The sequence below is a fragment of the Rhincodon typus genome, chromosome 7 (assembly GCF_021869965.1).
Source record: "Rhincodon typus isolate 14 chromosome 7, sRhiTyp1.1, whole genome shotgun sequence".
In the NCBI taxonomy this organism is placed as follows: domain Eukaryota; kingdom Metazoa; phylum Chordata; class Chondrichthyes; order Orectolobiformes; family Rhincodontidae; genus Rhincodon; species Rhincodon typus.
The window spans coordinates 68,079,017-68,095,946 of record NC_063338.1 but is presented as its reverse complement, the minus strand read 5'-3'; the positions used below and the strand labels follow the sequence as shown (position 1 = coordinate 68,095,946).

Sequence of the window (16,930 nt, the reverse complement as noted above, 5' to 3'; positions counted from 1 at the left end):
TTTTCCTGAAAGAGTGAAACACAAGACAATTTCTCCAAGACGCATCATTCTGCTGACAGGGGAGACTAGTCAGCCCCCTCATTATCTCTTTCTGTTACATCTGTCTCTGTTTGAAGTTTCCCTGACATTCTACGAGTGCAACTTTCCATGGCTCTCACACAGAACTTTGGCAGACATCACTAAATCCAGCTGTCAAGAAGTGTCACCGGACCTGAAATGTTAACTCTGCTTTCGCTCCACAAATCCTGCCAGACCCGTTGATGTTTTCCAGCAATTTCTGATATTTTTAAACACTAAATATATAATCTGAAGTTTTTTTTACCTGTGACAGCCTTCTTTTAAAAACATATCTTGGAAATTAAAGTTAAAGATGTCCATAATACTTTGGAGCACTTATCCATCACCATGACATTTATAACTGAGACACACAGACATTTGATTGTAGCAGGAATAGGTGCAAGTATTGAAAACAAAAGATGGCAAGTGGCAGTGCTATATATCAACATCGTAATTTAAATGACTAATTTATATTATATACCAAAATTTGAAGAATGTGCTCTTCCTTGCAATGGCAAATTTATCTCAGTTTGGGTTCTTTTTTAATATAGAAATTGGTCCTGACTTAATAAGTATAACTTAGTAACTGAAGCCATCAGTTAAATATTACTTCCAAATATCCCTTGATATACTGTTTATACCTTGGAGATAAGCCAAAATAAATACCTTTTTCTTTTAAATTCAATTTCATTATAAATCAGAAAGCAACAGAACCAAAATGAGGTACAGAAAACTGATTCAGCGCAAATATCTTTACGACATCAAAAGATCTTAGGTTTGTTGATGGTGCAGTCTTTGCTATTTGTTCAGAAGGAGACTTTAGAAAGTCCACAGATCCTTTATTTTAACAACTCATTCTTGGTTCATGATCACAACTGGAAAGCTAGCGTTTATCTTTCAGCACTCTTTGCTTGCATACTGCATGATTTACTGATATAAGATTCATACTGATTCAGAGGGCAGCTAAGAGGCAATCATTCTGTTGTGGAGCTGAGGTCAAACTGGGTAAGAATGACAGGTTTCTTTCCCCAAACATCAGAATCTGTTGGGTTTTTTTACATCAATCTGGCAGCTTCACAGTGGTGTTAATTTTAATGCTACCATCATTTTAATTATTTTCTAAGCAAATTGAATAATTTCGGATGGGGTTCAAATTCTTAAAGAATTATTTTGACGCACACTAGAGAATTGATAATCCATTTTACATTGTTTCACAATTCTATAATCAAAGAGGTGTAAAACAAGCTGCTAATTTGCGGTGCCATATTTGACAATATTTGACAAGAAGTCAAAATGATTCCCAAATTCTCTGCATTGTTAATCCAGGTCTAGCTATGGACTAATTACTCTATAACAGTACCAAATGGAATTCTGCGCTAAAGCATTGAACACATTTACCCAAGAACGAAATCAAAACATTGCCAATGAAATCTGTATGTTACTAATACTTTTCGGTTGTGCAAGATCCAAGATATAAGCTGGATATTAATATGGTTTTATTGTGAACATGTTATTTCCATATGTTTGATTACATTTGTATATTTTGGACAAAATTGTATGTACACACAAAAATGAAATTTTATTTAATATCTATTTCAGATCAACAAAAAGGCTGATGACAAGTGACTGATCCAAATTGACCTGCCACAGAACCCAGATAAGTCACAATGTAATTACTTACTTTCCTTGACAGAGTTAAAGGCACACCTGATAAAATGTATTTTCTCCAGATTACGAACGTGGAAAAGGTTAATACAGAAATGTTACTGAAGCTTGAGGAAAAATTAACATTTGCTGCTGCAATGTTACATGAATCATCTTACAGTACAGATATCAAATAACTGTACATATTTCATTTGGTTCATCCATTGATCCCTGTCTAACCATCTTCCCTGCTGTCATGGCCATTACAGTTCAATCAACAGTAGAATCCTACAGAGCATCTGTTGCACCAACTCACAATAATTCAGTAATGACGGCCCACAGGAAGAATAAAGTAGAATCAGCCCAAGACTTACCCCAGAGGAATTGAAAGCTCTTCAGTTTACAGACTAGTCTATGAGCTGAAGAAATTAGAAGTTCATTTCAGACACATCAGATGTTTAGCCATAACACCTAATAAGCAACAATTATTAGTCTAAAACTGATTTAAGCTAGCCATAATGCATTATACTTAAGGAAATACTATTCATTGAGCCTCATTCTGCAGCACTTTAACAATACTTATCCCCAGAGTTTTAAGCAAATTGTACTGTAATAAGCCTTAAGTGCCACGACAGCAAAAGGAGAGAACATAGAGAAAGAAATCAATAATTTGTTGCTCCAAAGTGATGAAAATGTTTCTTGTGAGATATAAACCCTCAGTGGTTAAAAAAAAGAAACCTTGTTTTTCACTGAAAGGATAAATAGTAATGTACTACTTACAGCAATATCCATAAAGGACCATCTTTAGTCTGCTCTTTTCCTTGAATGATGAATTAAGCATAGTGCTGGTGCAGCACATAATCAGAAGTCAGAAAAAAGGCATTTTAAATCTCATTAGTTCTCAAGCAAACAGAGAACAGAAACTGCAAACAAAAGTGAGCAATTCAGCATCACGTTGCTCTCAAATCGTAAGCACTCCCCCGATGGGTTTGCATTTTATTAGCTTGGTCTCTAATTGGATGTCTGCTTTTTGCTATTCCGTTCTGACCTGAATATCATTATAGGTGTATTTACTCTGACAGAATGCTAGTATTGTGAATCTGGATAATCTGAATACTAAGCCAATAGCTCCCCTTCAGATTGCTTTTACTTGCACTGTTCTTCAAGCTGCAATTGTCTATTCAGGTTTCATTCATGTAAGCTGAAATAGACAATAGATAATAATGTAAACGGGCCAATAATTTATAAAAATCAAGAGATCAGTTAGGTCACATTTAACTATTATTTTTCTTTCAGGAACTGATGCGCCAGCTTCAGACACTGTGCTGCTAATAGGCAACAGTGTGAAAGCAGAACTGTTATTTGACCAGCTCCGACTGCATAATTCAATAGGCAGGGAATCAGCTGCAGTGCAGAGGAGTTTGTATGCATCTCCAGCACCAAAGCATGAATGTAGGCAGCAATTTTCAATTTTTTCACCTTGTCAATGTTCGAGGAAAATATGCATGAACAAAGGGGAAGGACACATAACCTTAACACTGCAGAAAGACCCTGATTCTATCAAAGTAAACAGAATGTGAACTTGAACTTGCAACATTGCATAGTATGATTAATCAGCTAAAGATTCCCAAGAAATGTACACTGCACATTAAAGTCTCCATGCACACTGTCCCAACAACATTGTTTTTTATGGTCTGTTGGGTAAGATGTGCTAATGTTAATTCCTTGCAGTATGTTCTATGGTAGCATTTCATAACATATCCTGTACCATAATTACTGTTAGCTCAATTGTTTTACAAAGTAATGGTAAAATAAAAAGACAAAATTTGGATAAGCAGTCAAGAGAGGATACATTACATGATATATAATGCAAAGAAAACTGAGCCCCTGCAGAGTTTATATTTTACATTATAACATCTATTCTGCTGATGAGTGTTGTCAGTGGCAGATAGTTGGATTAATACATATGACATGAAAAAAGTTATTGTAAAAAGCTAGTGTCAGGCCGTGGCTGAATTTACTTGTTTTGGTGGATTACAAGAAAGAAATGACAGTGATTGTGGAAATTCGTACATTTTGGAAGAATGTATTCAACACTTCTGTTTTATGAAAGTGTCTTTCTAAGTTTTGCTTTCAAATTTTGGCTGGAAATTTTAGCAATATATGCAACACTGAAACCGGAGGAAGTTGAATCAATATAGAGCAGGTTTCTTTCACAGGTTATTTCAATATCCTTCTCTATGTAATTTGTTTGTGTGCCACTCTATTGGGGTAAAATAGATCTTGAGCAGTAGTACAAAAATGAGCAATAGCTTGGCTCACTCTTGCATCAACTTCCAGGAAGTCTCTGATCAATTTCACATTCAAGGTTTATTTTGGGCGGGGGCGGGGGATGTGTGTGTAGTTAACATTGGTTGGGCTTGTTTTGTCACAACATTATATAGCAATCTATTTCCTGGTTTGAGGCACTTTTTTAAAATATTCATTCGTGGGATGAGAGTGTCACTGGCTAGGCCAGCATTTATTGCCCACCCCTAATTGCCAAGAGGGCAGTTATGAATCAAAAACATTGCTGTGAGTCTGGAGTCACAGGTAGACCAGACCAGGTAAGGATGGCAGTTTCCTTCCCTAAAAAACATTAGTGAACCAGATGGGTTTTTCCGACAATCGGCAATGGATTCACTGTCATCATTAGACTCTCAATTCCAGATATTTATTGAATTCAATTTCCACCTTCTGCCATGGTGGGATTCAACCCAAGTCCCCAGGACATCCCACTTCCTACAGACAAAGGGGGTGGCCATGGGTACCTGCATGGGCTCAAGCTAAACCTGCCTCTTTGTAGGATACGTGGAACAATCCCTCTTCCAAAGCTACACTGGCCCTATCCCCCACGTCTTCTTCCGTTACATTGATGACTGTATCAGCACCACCTCATGCTCCCACGAGGAGCTCGAACAGTTCATCCACTTCACTAACACCTTCCACCCCAACCTTAAGTTCACCTGGACCATCTCTGATACCTCTCTCTCCTTCCTGGACCTCTCTGTCTCCATCTCTGGCAACCACCTGGAAACCGATATCCATTTCAAGCCTACTGACTCCCACAGCTACCTAGAATACACCTCCTCTCACCCACCTTCCTGCAAAAAGGCCATCCCCTATTCCCAATTCCTTTACCTCTACTACATCTGCTCCCGAGATGAGGCATTCCACTCCCAGACATCCCAGATGTCCTCGTTTTTCAAGGACCGCAACTTCCCCTCCGCAGTGGTTGCAAATGCCCTCGACCGTGTCTCTCGCATTTCCCGCAACTCATCCCTCACACCCCCTACCCACAATAACAACCAAAACAGAATCCCCCTCATTCTCACGTATCACCCCACCAACCTCCGAATCCAATGCATCATCCTCCGACATTTCCGCCATCTGCAATCTGACACCATGACCAAAGACATTTTTCCCTCCCCACCCTTGTCTGCTTTCCGGAGGGACCACTCTCTCCGGGACTCCCTTGTCCGCTCCACACTCCCCTCCAGCCCCACCACCCCCGGCACTTTTCCCTGCAACTAGAGCAAGTGCTACACCTGCCCCTGCACCTCCCCCCTCACCCCCATCCCAGGCCCTAAGAAGACCTTCCACATTAAACAGATGTTCACCTGCACATCTGCTAATGTGGTATACTGCATCCGCTGTTCCCGATGTGGTCTCCTCTACATCGGGGAAACCAAGCAGAGGCTTGGGGACCGCTTTGCGGAACACCTACGCTCAGTTTGCAACAAACAACTCCACCTCCCAGTCGCGAACCATTTCAACTTCCCCTCCCACTCCTTGGACGACATGTCCATCCTGGGCCTCCTGCAGTGCCACAATGATGCCACCCGAAAGCTGCAGGAACAGCATCTCATATTTCGCTTGGGAACCCTGCAGCCCAATGGTATCAATGTGGACTTCACAAGCTTCAAAATCTACACCCCCCGACCACATCCCAAAACCAGCCCAGCTCGTCCCCGCCTCCCTAGCCATTCCTCCCACCTCAAGCCCCACCCCCATCTCCTACCCACTAACCTCATCCCGCCTCCTTGACCTGTCCGTCCTCCCTGGACCGACCTATCCCCACCTACATTCACCTTTACTGGCTCCAACCCCGCCTCTTTGACCTGTCTGTCTCCTCTCCACCTATCTTCTCCTTTATTCATCTTCTATCCGCCTGCCCCTCTTTCCCTATTTATTTCAGAATCCCCTTCCCCTCCCCCATTTCTGAAGAAGGGTCTCAACCCGAAACGTCAGCTTTCCTGCTCCTCTGATGCTGCTTAGCCTGCTGTGTTCATCCAGCTCTACACCGTGTTATCCCCAGGACATCACCTGGGTCTCTGGATTAATAGTTCAGCGATCATACCACTCGGCCATTGCCTCCCCCAGCTGTCAATATTTCATACTGTAAAGTTAATGTAAAGAGTTTTATTGTTGTAACATGTGTCTCCTTAAAATATAGTGAGAAGTTTCATAAACTTTGTAAAAATTAATTTGAACACCATCCCATGGCTGAATTTGGGAAGAGAAGGAAATATTAATTATAAATATTACAAACATTCAATTTGATGCCTAAAAATATATAACTGACATGTTGGGAGGAATGATCCACTATATGGCTGCTATAAAGGTCTGCTGTTCATCCTAGACTTTACTTGTCTTGCTGGCTTTGTGTTGTAGTTTCCTCTCAGAGCCTTATTTACTTATAAACACAAAGTAAAAACAGATTTAACATCTTTACATTACTGCTGTGTATCCAGTGGATTGTCAATATTTATGCTTCAGAATTAAGCTAATGCACACTAAAAACTGGTCTATTGTTTTTATTAGAAACTAAATAATACAAGAAAAATTTACTATATCAGAGAACCATTTCCTGCACACCCTACAATGTAACATACCTTCACACTACGTTTATGGATAATTATCAAGCTATGGTGTTGAATATTATTAGGAACTCTGACAAACGATAAGGCGGAATAAATTTTGGTTCACTGGCTAAAATCTCCTCACAGTTCATTTTAAGAACTTATTGTAGATGCAGGTGTCTCCTCCCTTCTCTCAAAAGAAAACAGCCTAAATGTAACCTTTTCCCTGGAAAAGTAGAGACAACTGCCAGAGGTCTACAGATATTTTCAGTTCGACTGCTGGCATGATAATTTACTCCATATTGTTGTTGACAGAGTAGTTCTTTGTCAAGAAAACATGTTTTATGCTGCATTGAATTTGTAGTAGTTTAATCAAATTGAAAGTTAATCATGTTCTCTCCTCTAGGCTAACATTCTTCACTATGTTGAAACAATTCAGTAAGTCGTCTATCGAGAACTATAATACCTAAAGTGCTTTAAACACAAATTAAAGACATGCTGATTTATGGTGACACAAATTTTTATGATAAATAACCTCAAAAACATCTCCTTTACAAGATTGTGAATATTCTGCAAAATATTCATTGATCCAGAAGCAAGACAATGGATGTGAGCTGATGAGTTGGATATTTTGTCTAATGTTAAACCTATGTCCAAAACAAAATGAACCGTTAAGAATTAATTCATCAACAATACACTTGACGTTAATTATTAAAGGGGAAAATACTTTTCTTCTCTGGAACAGCATGCCTGCTTATAAATATGATCTTGAATCTCCGTTTCACACAGGCTGCTCATTGAATTCATCACTTTTTCAGTGGACATGTTGAAAAGGTCTTAATCAGAAAGACTTCGGTTGCCTCTTAGTGGTAGCACTTGCAGACTAAACACAAAAACATGAGATAAGATTCTGTGTGGAGAGAATGGGCTCAGTGTTATTCCCAGCAAATGTGTAACAACTCAAAATGCAATTTCTAATTCACCTGTGTAATTCAATATTTCATTAATTTGATTGTGGACTAGTGAATAATTAGTAAGTCACAATTGGTCTGTACATTAAAACTCGTAATTGTCTTCCACCAAAATGATTTATTTCTACTTTCAATGAAGCAAAACACTTAATAAATGTTGTTACGCAACAAAAAAATACAAGACTCCCTAAAGAGAGCTTTCCATTCAGTCACTTTAACACTACCATAGCACTCTTGTTTTGATCAGTCACAGATATATAAACGTTACTGTTTTCTATACAATAAAACAAATCACTAAAGAGGTTATCAATGTTGTACCATAAACTGCAATAAAATGACCCATGAATCAAACTCCCTTTTGATCTGTTGGAATACTCCCCAATACAAACAACCATGAATTCAGATTTTGCATCTAACACAAAAATAAGAAGATAAAATCAAAGAAAGCAAACATTTGATTTTTAAAGATTTAATTTAAAATGTTGCTTTACTCACAGCATGCTTAAATCAAAATCACATAATTTAATAACAATGTACATACTATATGAAAACAGTTCATTAGTTATAATGCTCTAAAAGATGCATTTGAACTTAAAAATTATAAGCATTAAAGTGTTTTTCTTTCTTGGGAAAATAACTCCAGTGATGAAGCATTATCGATATTGATTCTGCAAAATAGAAATCGTGCAAGTAGAGAGCAGCAACAACATCACTCACCAGGGATGAAGGATCTGAATCGTATTTGAACTGACTACCAGCACTGTAAGGCTGCATGTGCGATACTACCACCCATTTTATACACAATATTAAGACTGTGCTCTAGAGGTGGAATTGCACTGTCTAAGAACAGCTGCTACACAGTCCAACCCTATTGGTTGAATTTTATGATCGACGCAAGCCTTCGAAATGAAGTCTTTCCTCAAACCTTAACTAATTACTTTCAATTGTGACACAAATGTACCAATCTGTCACTTCATTTCTCAAAGGAGCTGTAGTTTCTTTGCATCTGTCTGAGCGCTATTCTGCATTCTAAAATTAGTATTTCGATATTCTGTTCCATACCAGGGTGACTGTGTTAGCAAGCAAGACTGAATAAAAAGAATGTTTCTGTAATTGAAAACAGCAGCTACTGGATAGTACTATTAAATCTGGTAAAGTTTCTTGCTGCCTTACTCAGCTCTGTTATGTTTATGCCAGTTAGTAAGGACAATTTAGAGAAATCAATTGTTTCTTATTGTTGGTAAATTAACTCTTTACCTGCACTTTTGGTCCCTTCATCCATTAAAATAAATATTGTAAGTGCTTGTTTGATAAATATATTCTGTCTCTTGCCATCATTTAATTTATTAAACACTCTGGTATATGTAAGAGGATGACTTTGACATTCAGACTTCTTATTTTGCTTGGATCCAAACCTGATACCCAAATATTCTTCTGTGAAAACTGCCACCTTGCCAATTTACTTTTTTCAGGCTATGGAATAATTTTTTGAAAACCTCATATTGCAAAATAACTATATAACATAAGCATTCATACAATGCAGTGACAACAGAGCATTTTGTCCACAGTTTTCCACAAATATAATCAAATCATATCCTTTCCATAAAACCCTGGTGTTATTGTTTTTTTTGGTTCTCACTATGGTAAAGGGACAGACAGATAATCTCTAGTAAATGCCTAAAACTTTAACAAATTAATTTTTCAGTTCATGTTATTATACCTGGAAATACCATAACGAATTTAGTGATGCTCATATTGGAAGAGGCAGTTTAATTTCTGCAGCAACACCTCCCAACTTTCGCCCGGTCGAAACAAATAAGTGTACTTTTCGAAATGCCTCATACTTAGCAAACTTAGTGGAGTACCACTGTTCTCTCACTATCTTGTGCTCAGCAGTGTTGAAATGCTTATTGGTGCTGGGACCTTGCAGTTTTCATGTCACATGCACCATATTTAAATCTCAGTGTGCCATTTATTGACAGCTTGGTCTGAAGTAGCCAGTTGGGTCAGTGTAGTTGCCACGGTCTGGAGGAATGCAGAGCAGTGCCACAAGCAAGTTAATCATCTTGTGTGCTCTGTAGGGGTAAGTTCCACCATCTTGTCCCTGTTACCTCACACTCAGTCTGCCTCTGCCATTACATCTACTTCCCACCAAGGTTCATGATCCACCACTCTCAATATTGCATGCTGTCTTGGCTCTCACCCACCCATCGCCCTTATCTGTGCATATCAAGATTGTTGCTGCCTTCAACATATTTGCAACTAGCTTTTTCCAGGTTAACTGAAAACATCTGATTTTTATCGTTGCACAACTTTGGTCACAAATTCAATTTTGAAGAAGATGAGCATTAGCTTCCACTAGTACAGGAGAATGGATCTAAAGTAGCTTTTGGAATTTCTGAAGAAGATACTTCCCATAACTTGAATCTCACGTGCTTCTAGACCATCAAAGCCAGGCTGGACCTTTGCCATGAAACTGGGCAGACAAATATAAGCTATGCCAGATTATTGCATGGTTCATTCATCACGAAGTACTCCACTTCCTGCCATTTTTGAGAATCCCTTTGCTATAAAAGAAACCTAGTACACGCTGGTTGATGCCCAACCATCAAAGACATTCCACCGCCATGCCCCTTCCCCATCAGGCAATACTAAACCTGAAATTGTACACTGCTACTAAACTCACCATCCTTCAACATTCTTACGGCAACAGGTCCACATTGTCTCATTAGTTATGCTCCAGTCATCTGGTATTTCACGTGTGGCCAGAAAAGTATTGAATATCTCTATCAGGACCCCAGCAATCTCCTCCCTTGCCTCCCAAAGCAGTCAGCTGGATGGGGTAGTACAGAAGGAAGATATTTTCTTCCACCAGGATCAGCAGTGGAGGTCCCGACACCATACCATGCCAGCCTGGTCTAATGGAGTCACCCATGTTAAAGCAGCCTCAGCTCTCTGAAGGAATGCGCAACAGTGTAGGAAAAAGGTCAATGTCCTTCTCTACTCCATTCGGGCACATTCCACCATCGCTCTGATACTTCTCACTTGATCTATCTCTGCTACTGTCCTCACCTTCCCTCCACCCCGTCCCAATGGCTCATGTTGTACCATTCTCACTTCGGCCTGCAACACCTCCTCTCACTTGCTTTCAGCCATCCCAAACCCTAATAGCACTATCCCAGCATGCCCTCTGCACTGCCTACTCACTCACTTGGGATACCTCCCCACCTCTAACGATAGTAAGTGCTGTACCAGTACATTCAGCTCCTGTAATACGTGCCTGACTCTCATTCAATGAGGATAACAACCACAACAGGGCAGAGAGAGTCCAGACAGGTGGTATGTTGACCACCATTCGGCTCTTCAACCCTAATGGAAAGAGGATCCTGGCTCTGAAAGCCCCGAGCAGGGCCTGGACTGGTATCGGAGCCTGCCCTTGACTTACCATGGCAGGACCCTTTGAATGAAGGCTATGTCCCTTTGAACTGACTAAGGTCAGCTGACAGCTATGGTGTCCTTGCTTTCTGGCTGTGCCAAACGGAAAGGCAAGAAAATAGAACTCTGGTATCTCTGGCTGAGGGGCAAAGTGCAAAAGCGTAAGGCAAGGCAGGGATGTTGTGAGAAGCCAGGTAGGCTCAGAGTGAGTGAGCACTCAGAGCCTGGAGATGTGGTCTGGTCTGGACCAGGAGCTGGGGTCATCTCCCTGTGTGCACACTGTTTTGCTGCAACATTACAATGATTTGCCATTCAGTCCAAGGTGCAGTATTGAACTACGGAAGCATCTTGTAAGTGGATAGAGATGTGCCATGAGGGTTCTTAGAGGTTGGCACATGTTGGATGCTGATGGCATGGGCATGTGCCTGAGTGCCCATTGAGCAGTATCCTAAATTGTTGGTGCCCTGTGTCCAACATGAAGGTCATTTGGAGCAAGCAACAAGCCGCATTCTCCAAGTGCTCGCTCTGGTTTCCTTGCTGAGTTTTCCTGACATCAAACTTATTTAGTGAGTTGTGTCAGTATGCTTTGCTAAATGAGAGGCAGAAGCTCTGTTGCTACATGTGAATGGGGCTCCTATTACACTTCAAATAAAGTATTGATGGAGGATTAGGCTGAAAGAATTTCCTAGCTATACTACAGAAGACTGTGGAGGCCAAGTCACTGAATATATTCAAGAAACAGTTAAATTTTTAGATATTAATGAATTCAAGGAATATGGGGAGAAAGTGAAAATATTGCATTAAGATACATGATTAGCTATGGTCATATTAAATTTAAATATTAAATATTAAATATTATGGTCACATTAATGGTCATTATGGTCAGGTTCAAAGGGCAGAATGACCTACACCCACTCCTCGTTTATTTGCAGTTAGTCCAAAGATCTCAGTGAGGAGGGAAGGTCAAGTGATGACAGTTTAAAATACTAAACAGTTTTCAGACATCACCTGTTTGTGGATGGCCAAATATGGAGGACCTTTTGATCAACAGTGCTCAAATTTCGTGCTCAACTGTACCAGTTGGATTCAAATGAAGTCGTAGAGGAAGTCAGGGCCTTCAGGTCCATTCCAGTGCTCAGTACTAATTCTTGTCAGATTCTGTCAGAGACTTGGCCTTTGTTTATTTTTGTAATTAATGAGAAAGTAATAAAGAAAAATAGAATAATATGATAACCTATAAAGCAGCAGAGCAATGCAAATATACATGAGAACCGTTAAAATTACTTAATTATAATTAGATCACAAAATCAAGTTAATGTCAATTTAAATAATCAATTAAATTGACTTGTCATTGAAGCAGCAAGGAAGGGCATGACATGACATTGTACAATATATTTGCTTTGGTATGGCTGACGATACATCTGGATATGTATACAATAAAATTACAAATACTTGGATGCATATTTCCTTTAGATAATTAACTGGGCAACTGACATGGTGTATTGTCTAAAAACAATCAGAATATAACCTGGCTTTCATTCAACATGATGTTATCTTATTGCTATGTAAATATAATTCAAAAGTTACCTTGAAGTCCAACATATTAAATTAACAATATCATAATTTCAAATTAATTGGTTGGCTAAACAATTGCAAGAACCTGACATGGCATTCAGAAGCAACAAAAGGTTAGTGCTGTCATGGAGATGTCACCATTGAAAAATTAATTCTGACAAAGACATTAAGGATCTTGCTCAACTAACATGCATTTTTAAGCTAAAAAAAGGAACTGCAGGTACTGGAGATCTAAAACAAAACCAGAACATTTAATGCTACAAGTCCAAGTATAGTTCTGATCAAGAGTCACCAGACTTAAAATATTAATTCTGCTTTCTTTCCACAGATGCTGCCAGACCTGCTGAGTTTCACCGGCAATTTCTGATTTTGTTTTACATTTTTAACCTACCTATGAACATGAATTGTATAATAAAACGTAACACATATTCTGCCAAGATAAAGTTAATTGCAGTACTATCTTCTATGGTTCTTCCCACTACTAACCAATGCCTTAACCAATGAAAAGAATTTCACCTGGTGTTCCCCTAGCCATAGCCCTGCTCCCATTGTCTTTCTCTCCTCTATCCTAAAGTTCACCAATCCATGCTAAATGACACTGTATATGCCTTCTTCTCCTCCAATGCTGTCTCTTCCCATTTCAAACCTTGTCATAACTCCCTCCTCAAAAATATACCAACATCGTCTCTGTCTTTGCAACCTATCACATTGTCTCCAATGTGTCTCATGATCCTCACCGCTTTTATGTTGACAAATTGCTTATCTAGCAGGCTGTATTTGATAAGACAAAATTTTCTCCAGTTAAATATTATGGGCTGGACATATCCTACAGATATGGCACCTGTCGGCGTACCTGAAGGTATTGGATTCTGGCAGCAGGTGAGGTCGATTATACGGCAGCAAGCTCATGAATGCGAGTGATATGGCTTGTTGCTGGGTCAGGTCTCAGTGGTGGCACTGACTTCTGGAAGTATACATCACTTAATGTCTGTTTGGGAGCTTACTACAAGTGTAAGGGCAGCTAGCCCTCTCAGTTAGAATCATCCTGCAGACTTTTCAAGAAAGCTCTGCAGTTTAAACATCCACATCTGAATTTCTCTTACTTACACACAAAAGATGCTCTGAAGTTCAGGGAGAACATTCCTCCACCACTACACAAGATGATTTAGCAGCATTAATGGGCTCAACTGAGATCTGAGACGTCACAGTCCAGTGGGTGCAATCTCCTTAAGGGTATTGTGGATAAATTTAAAGTGCCTTGACTGCAGTAGCTCAAGAAGGCAGCCCACCATCACCTTCCGAAGGGCAGCTAGGAACAGTAATAAATGCTGGCCAGTCAGTGACCCCCACATCCCACAAGTGAAGCAAAAAGGCAGGAAAGTCAACTCGGGGATTATCATATCAGCCATAATTTCATTGAACAGCAAAGCAGACTCGATGGGCCAAATGGCATACTTCTGCTCCTACATCTTGTGGTCTTACAGCTTGTCAATCTGCTGCCAGTGTAACTCAGTTTTCTGAACTCCAAAGGTCTCTCACACTGAGTAAAGTGAGTGGTTTATTGAAGGAATGAGAGACATATGTCAGCTTCACTAGCTTAGGAACATAGAACAAAGGCTTAGTTTAATTATATTTAATTTTTCAAATGAGCAATTAAGCATATCAATGATCTTTCAACAACAAACAGGCATGGTTCTTATTTTATTAAATTCCCACCGCTGAATTAAGTACTTATAGTATTGAAGGCACTGGATGTCTGAAACAGTCTTCCATGCAATTAGCTGTACATAAATTTTTCCCACTCCAGCAGGCTCCACAAAATCCAGACCTCTTGTTATCATCACCCACCAAAATACTGTAGCCTCACACCAAGTGTATTTGCTCTGCTGGCCACCATTGCAGTTTGAACCTGACTCAGATCCCCAGAATCTTATTTGACCATGAGGAAAGCTTAATTCTTCAAATAGTCTCACCTACCACAGTAACATCATCGTCCTCCACACATTTGCTCCTCACACTCTTGTCTATGCCTTTGTTAATTCAAAGCTGCTTACTGCCATTGTAAAATTCTCCTACCTGATTACACAATCTCCACACTGGTTGCCCCTCCCAAACTCAATAGCATCTTCCAGTCCTCAAGTATGTGCAGAAATCTCGTTCCCTCTGAGTCTGGTTTCTTTTGTACCTTCCTTCCCTTCACCCATCACTGGTTGCTATGCTTTTAGTCTCCTTGACCCAGCGTTCCAGAATTCTATCATTCCATCTCCCACATCTCCTTTACAACACTCTCCATGCTGCACAGAAGTGCCAACCTGAAAAATTTGCTCAAACCCTGGTTTAGAGCTTGAAGATACAACCTTCTGATTTAGCAGTATGTATGTTACCATGAGCTAATTTGAATGCCGAGCACCCACACAGACTCTCAGCATATCCTGTTTTTAGCTGTCATTGTCTTTTTGTCATTGATCCTTAGAACCAAACAAAATGATTTAGCATTATAATATTTAGTAGAACGATACCTTTAAGGTCAAAGGTATCCTTCACTGTTTATCCTTTCTTTCTCAATTTTGTCACTGCGTGGCTCTTTATCTGAGTCCAAACCAGACAATGACTTATCAACTATAATTTATGGAAGTAGAATATTCCCATTTACAGTTAAAGTGCTTTGTTGAGTGAGATTCATGATGCCGATTTGGCAAGGCCAAGATGGATCTACCTACAACACATGGGCTGCAGTGATTCAAGAAGGCAGCTCACCATCACATTCTCGAGGGCAATAAATACTGGCCTAGCCAGCGACACCGATGTCCCACTAGTGAGTTTAAAAAAAGACTTGTCCTGCTCTTCGTGTCAGTTAAGTAGCAATGTTCTTTAGTGTCTTGCTCAAGGAATCACGTGGCAGGAAAGGCAGACATCCTCACCACTGCTGAGACCTGTGGCTTTCATGTCAGCACCTCCCGATTTAAAGCCCAGCTGCGAACAACTTCAGATGCTGCAAGCCAGGAAATGGCCCTCCTGTACCATTACCCCTGAGGAAATGATCCAGAAAAACACATTTTATCTCTTCTTTTATGAATAGGGGCCTCAAGGTGCTAGCAGAGTGCATCACCACCCTTTCCACCAAAGAAGGCTTTACCACCAGACATTGCAGGCCTGGACACAAACTGTGGCCCAGATGTGTCCCAAGTCAGGCAGAATGCACAGCTGTGTAGGAAGAAGGTCAATGATATTCTATGCTCCACAAAAGTAAGTGTCACCATCTTCTTCATACTCACAAGACTGTCACTCACTTTAACTCTGTCACTGCACAAGCATTTCACCGAAACTCATGGACTCCAACTTTTCACCATTGTGTGTATCACATCCTTTCAACAACTCTCACCCAAACTAATTATATCTTCCTGCCCTCTGCATTTCTTCCTCACTCAGTAGGGCCATTTCAATACTCTGGCTCTGTAACACCATTAACTGCACTCAAACCCTTTCCTTGCCTCATTGCAGAAGAACTGGTCTGCAAAAACTAGGCCTAGTGAAAGTTTGGGAGGATTGCAGGAGTGGTGAACAAGTTTGCAAAGTGATGGTTCAGTTTGAGATGAAGGTAGCTGGGCAGCATTCACTTCCAATCTGAGTTTTGGAATGTCCTTTTGGTATGACAAGCTCAGGTGACACTTTTATATTTGCTTGTCTGATTATATTTGCCTAGCCGATGATGACAAGGAGGCAATTAGTGCACACAATGATTGCTTGATGCCATAATTCTTCATGCATGTTCTTGATCAAGAATGACTTGCTGATGAACTGCATATTAAAGCCGGATGGATGACATTTCTGAATCAGTGGAGGCTTAATTACTGCAATTTTCTCTAGCAGGGCCTCCAATTCCAAATATTTCACTCTGCCCTTGGAGAAAAGAGTAATAATTTGATCCGTCCACTTTGCTCACCATGTCAGTTATTTTGTGTAGTTTTATTTTAGTTCATTTGATATGGGCATCATTGGCCAGGCCAGCATTTATTGCCCATCCCTAATTGCCGACAGGATAGTTAAGTATCAACCACATTGCTGTGGGTACAGAGTCACATGAGGGCCAAACCAGGTAAGAATAGTAGTTTCCTTCACTAAAGTACAAAATTGAACCAGATGGGTTTTTCTAACAATCGACAACAGTTCTATGATTATTAGACTCTGAAAGCCAGATTTTTATTGCATTCACATTCCACCATCTGACATAGCGGAACTTGAGACCAGGTCCCCAGAACGTTAGCTCTGTCTCTGGATTAATGGCCTACAGATAATTCCACTAGGCCACTGCCTCCTCACTGTTGTCCCCCTCTTGCTCAGTTGAGT

At 40.0% G+C, this 16,930-nt stretch overlaps 1 protein-coding gene across 1 annotated transcript in view; it reads right to left on the bottom strand.

Annotated features, from left to right (window-relative positions):
* thsd7ba (thrombospondin, type I, domain containing 7Ba) overlaps positions 1–8,357 on the bottom strand; it is an 886,244-nt gene extending 877,887 nt beyond the window's left edge. The window contains exon 1 of the mRNA XM_048599575.1: positions 8,291–8,357. The gene's annotated coding sequence lies outside the window, so the exon portion shown is untranslated. The remainder of the gene's footprint in view (positions 1–8,290) is intronic.
* Between the last annotated feature and the right edge of the window lie 8,573 nt (positions 8,358–16,930).